Source organism: Rhincodon typus, chromosome 46, assembly GCF_021869965.1.
Source record: "Rhincodon typus isolate 14 chromosome 46, sRhiTyp1.1, whole genome shotgun sequence".
NCBI classification, from domain to species: domain Eukaryota; kingdom Metazoa; phylum Chordata; class Chondrichthyes; order Orectolobiformes; family Rhincodontidae; genus Rhincodon; species Rhincodon typus.
In genome coordinates, this window is record NC_063377.1 from 10,732,785 (window position 1) to 10,738,825 (window position 6,041).

A 6,041-nucleotide genomic window follows, 5' to 3' on the forward strand; every position below is an offset into this window, starting at 1 on the left:
TAGGCCCGAAACGTCAGCCTTCCTGCTCCTCTGATACTGCTTGGCCTGCTGTGTTCATCCAGCTCTACACCTTGTTATCTCAGATTCTCCAGCATCTGCAGTTCCTACTATCTCTGGCCACTTGGATTGCCCCTGTCAGGGAATTATGGACTTGCACCCCAAGATCGCTCTGAATATCAAATGCTCCTAAGGGTCCTGCCATTTACTAAACTGTCCTCTTGCATTTGACCTCCCAAAATGCATCACCTCACACTTGTCCAGATTCAACTCCATCTGCCATTTTTCCGCTCAACTTTCCAACGGATCTGTATTGTGCTGTATCGTTTGACAACCTTCTTTACTTTTCACAACTCAACTAACTTTCATATCGTCTGCAAGCTTACAAATCAGACTACCTACATTTTCATCCAAATCGTTAACAAATATTACAAACAATAGATCTGATCCTCGCGGAACGTCACTGGTTTCAAACTCATGACTGCTTCCATCTAGAATGACAAGGGCAGTAGATGCATGGAAGAACCACCACCTGCAAGTTCACCCCTATCCTGACATGGAAATATATTGCCATTCCTTTAGCTAACTCACTCAAAATCCCTAACATTTGAAATTCTACCCACCACAATTCAAGAAATCCACTCACCATTAACTTCAACTATAAGACCTGAAGTATGTCATTCAGCCTTTCAAGTCTGTTCTATCATTCAATGAGATCATGGCTGATCTGATAATCTTCAACTCTATTTTTCTGCTTTTTCCCTCATTACCTCTCTATTCTCTTAGCGAATAAAAATCTGTCAACCTAAACCTTGAATATACTTAATGATCCAGCCTCAATAGCCCTTTGTGGTGAGAAATTCCACAGATTCACAACGCTCAAGAAATTCCCCTTCATTTCTCTCTTAAATGTGTGATCCCTTATTTTGAGATCATGCCATGTGGTCCTAGACTCTCCCACAAGAGGAGACAACCTTTCCACATCGACCATATCAATAAGGTCACATTGGGGCCAATCTACTCAACCTCTTTTCATAACACAGTCCCTCCAGACTTTATATCAGCCTCGTGAACCTTTTCTGGATGGCCTCAATTGTTTAGATAAGGAATTATGAAGAAGGAATTATGAAAAAGTTCTGAGGAAGGGTCACTGGACTCAAAGCACTAACTCTGATTTCTCCCGACAGATGCCGCCAGACCTTCTGATATTTTCCAGCGATTTCTGTTTTTTGTTTCTGAATTCCAGCATCCGCAGTTCTTTTGGTTCTTCATTGAGTAATTTTACCTGGTACATTTTAGCAAAGCCTCCTTATTTTTACGTGTTTTGAAAAGAGTCACAGGACTCAAAACCTTAATTGATTTCTCTCCACAGGTGCTGCCAGAGCTGTTCCATTTTTCCAGCAATTTCTGTTTCTGATTTCCAGCATCCTCAGTTTTGTCTTTACTTTCTCTTTTTTTTTTTTAAAAATATTGCCTTCCCATTGAAACAAAGGCCAACATTGTATTTGTTTTCCCCATTACTGCTGAATTGAGCTTTATGACTTGCTGAAGGAGACTGACAAGGTAGATGTAGAGATGATGTTTTCCCTTGTGGGGCAATTTAGAATCAGGTCACAGTTTTAGGATAAGGGATGGCAGATTTAAAACAGAGTTGAGAAAAAAAAACTTCACTCAAAGGTTGGTGGATCTGTGGAATTCAGTCACAGAGTGCAGTGGATGTTGGAACACGGAGTACATTTATGGAGACAAATAGATTTTTAATTAGTCTTGTGTTGAAGTATTATGAAGGAGTTGAGGCAGAGGGGAAAATCAACCATGATCGTATTGAATGGCTGCAGGGATTCAATAGGCTGAATAGCCTCCTCCTCCTACTTATTATGTTCTAACTTAGATGCTTTTTTTTGTGATTCATTCATTCACAAGGACCTCACCCCAACCCCATGTTTTATCTTCCTGCAGTGTCTCTTCATTTAAACACTCAGCTCCTCAATGCTTCCTGTCAAAGTGCACAACCTCACATCTGCCCATAATATTCTTATTGAACAGAACTGGACCAATCAATATTGTCAATATAAGGGCAAGCCAGAGGCTGAGAATTCTTACCAAAGAGATGAGTGGAGGATGAATCAGAGGCCACTATCATGGCCTATATCATAAGGCTTCAATGAAATAATAATCATGGAATTAAAGGTACAGGACAAAAGAAATGCATTCATTTTGCATTTTATAGACAACAACCAGATTCAGTCGTCTTTTACAATACTAAAGATAAGACAAAAGTGTGATTGCAGATAAAATCATGAAAGAATGGATAGGCACTGGAAGGAAATAAAATTAGTTCTACCTTCACTAAACACTTGACGTGCAGAGTGAAGGGTGATTCCTCCACCACCTGTCTGCCCATTCTATCCATTTACTAATATGCCTTTTAAGTTCAACGAGTTTACAATACTTTCAAGTTTCGGATCACCTCCACATTTTCAAATTGTGCCTTGTATATCAAGATCTAGGTCATTAGTATCAAGAAAAGCAACTGAATCCCAGGGAACTCCACAACAAACCTTCCTCTTGCCCAAAAATCACCCATTAACCACTACTGTTTCCTGTCACTCAGCAATTCTCAGAAAATTTGGTGAGCTTTACCGTGTCATAAGACAATCAGAGCCATATTTAATTATCTCGGATTAAAATTACAATATACAAGATTGTCAGAAACAGTGGGCATGTCTGGAAAGAGTGATAGGATATGTAGAGAAAACAGTGGCTGTCCAAATGGTAGTCAAAGTATTAGAGATTTATTCAACATGGAAATAGACCCTTCAGTCCAATGAGTCCACATTGACTATTTTCCAAACTAAATTAGTCCCATTTGCCTCTGTTTGGCCCGTATCTCTCCAAACCTTTCCTATTCATGAACTTATCCAAATGTCATTTAAACATTCTAACTGTATCTGCACCCACCATGTCCTCTGACAGTTCATTCCACACACTAACCACTCACTGTGTTAAAAAAAAAAGTTGCCCCTAATGTCCTTTTTAAATCTTTCTGCTCTCACCCTAAAAATACGCCTCTATTTGTGAACTCCTCCAACTTAGGAGAAAGATCCTCAACGTCCCACACTCCAGTGAAAAAAGTCCCAGCCTATTTTTAATCGCTCAAACCCCGACCCCCGCCTCCCCACCACCGCGATTCCCAGGAACAGCTTGTTAAATCTTTTCTGAAGTATCCTTCCTAGAACAGGGTGACCAGAACTGCACACAGTACTCCAGGAGAGGTCTTACCAATGTCCTGTACGACCTCAGCATGACATCCCAACTCCTTTACTCAAAAGTCTGAGCAATGAAGCGGAGCGTGCTGAATGACTTCTTAACCATCCTGTTTACCTGTGACACAAATGTCAAAGAATTATGTATCTAAGCCCCTAGATCTCCGTTTTACAAAACTACTTAGGGTCCTATAATTAATTGTCCTTGTTTTGCCCTCGTTTTATCAAAATGCAATATCTCACATTTATCCCAATCAAATTCGATCTGCCACTTCTCAGCCCATTGACCCAATTGATCAAGATCTCTTTGTCATCTTTGATAACCTTCTTCACTGTCCACTATACGAACAATTTTGGTGTCACCTGCAAACTTACTAACCATGCTTCCTATATTCTCATCCAAATCATTGATATAAATAACAAATAAAAGTGGACCCAGTACGATCCCTGTGGAACACAGATGGTCACAGGCCTCGAGTCCGAAAAACAACCCTCCACCACTACCCTCTGTCTCCAACCATAAAGGCAATTTTGTATTCAATTGGCAAGCTCACCCTGAATCCCATGTGATCTAACTTTACTAATTAGTCTACCATGCAGAACCTTATCAAAGGCTTTAGTAAAGTCCAAGTAAACAATGTCTACTGAAATTTTTACTTGAGAGGATTTGTAGCTCGGGTCATGGATGAGGTTGCAGACGGTGTGTTTGATTGCAGATGTTTCGTCACCCTGAGAGGTAACATCATCAGTGTGCCTTCGGTGAAATGTTGGGGTCCTGTCCAACTTCTTATTTATATGTCTCAGTTTGCTGGGGTGGTTGGCATTACTTCCAGTTCTGGTTATCAGTGGTTTGTATAATCGGGTCCAGGTCAATGTGTTTGTTGGCAGAGTTCTGGTTGGAATGCTAAGCCTCCAGGAATTCACTCTATGTCTGTTTGGTTCGTGCCATTATGGATGTGTAGTCCCAGTTGAATTTATATCCTTCTTTGTCAGTGTGTATTGAGACCAGTGAGAATTGGTCGTGTCTCTTGGTGGCTAGTTGGTGTTCATGTATCCTTATTGCCAGTTTTTCTTCCAGTTTAGCCTAACTAATGTTTTTCACAGTCTCTGCATGGTATTTCTGTATATTATGTTAGTTTTATTGCAGCATCAGGACATTATTCAAATGAACCACAACACATGGTAGCAACCCGAATTGCGCAAAGCAGAACAGGGGCACTTATATGGAGTTTTTAAAAAGAATGGATACCCAAAAAGCAAATCTACCGTTACCTCCGCGACAGACCACAAGATGACACAAAACAGCCAGACACACTAGTCACCCTACCGTGCATCAATGACATATCAGAGATGACCACAAGACTACTCAGACCCCTAGGTATCAGGGTAGCCCACAAACCAACAACCACCCTGCAACAGCTACTGATGAACATAAAGGACACCATACTCGCAACCAATAACACTAGCATAATATACAGAAATACCATGCAAGGACTGTGAAAAACATTACAAAACTGGAAAAAAGCTGGCAATAAAGGATACACGAACACCAACTAGCCACCAAAAGACACGACCAATTTCCACTGGTCTCAATACACACGGACAAAGAAGGACACGAATTCGACTGGGACAACACATCCACAATAGCATGAACCAAACAGAGACATGTTAGGGAATTCCTGGAGATCCTGCATTCCAACAGGAACTCCATCAACAAACACATCGACCCGGACTCGGTTGACAAACCGCTGAAAAACAGAACCAGAAGTGATGGCAATCACTCCAGCAAACTGAAGCATAGAAATAAGAAGCGGAACAGAACACCAATGTTTCACTGGAGGCGCCCTGACGATATTACCTAGCAGGGTGACGAAACGTCTGCAATCAAACATACCGGCTCGGCGAGCAAGTCTGCAACCTCAACATCTATTGCTCTGCCCTAATCAGTCTTTTTGGTTACTTCCTCAAAAAACTCAATCAAGTTTGAGATACATGATTTCCCTTGCACAAAACCATGCTGACTATCCCTAATAATTCCTTCCCCCTCCAAATGCATGGAAATCCTATCTTTCAGAATAACCTTCAACAACTTACCCACCACCAATGTCAGACTTGCAGGTCTACAGTCCCCAGGCTTCTCCTTACAACCTTTCTTAAATAAAGGCACAAGCCACCCTCCAATCCTCCAGCATATTCATTTCAGTTAAGCATTTCTGATCATAAATTTTCAGAATCTGAGCAATCGAACAGGTGACGAGGCAGCTTGTTTTGAGTAGAGATTAAGGGAACTGGGCTGTATTGTCCAGAGTTTTGAAATTAGAATTGATCTCCATGAAACTTGCAATTATTCTTTTCAGACACGGCAGGGTGTATGAACTGTTCCCTGGTTGCTGAGTCTAGAATTAGGGATCTTAGGATAAAAGGGGCAGGTGAATTAAGATGGAGATGAGAAACAATTTCTTCACTCAGCAGGCACTGACTACACCAGAGAGCTGTGGGAGCTAGGTGATCATGTTCAATATAGAAAGCAATAAGATTTTTGGAGAAGAATGGATATGAAAACAGTGCAAGGAAATGGCACTGAAGTAGATGATTTGTCTCAATTTAAATGAATGGTGCAACAGACCTAAGTTGATTTGTCTTCTCCTGTTCGTACAGTCACATGAAGATGTTACAAGGAAACCTATTAAACATTAATGCCTGAAACTTGACATTGGCAACTAAGCTTCTCATCACTGCAGCTGAGTCTTTGCCACAAGAAACTAAATCTTCAATTTA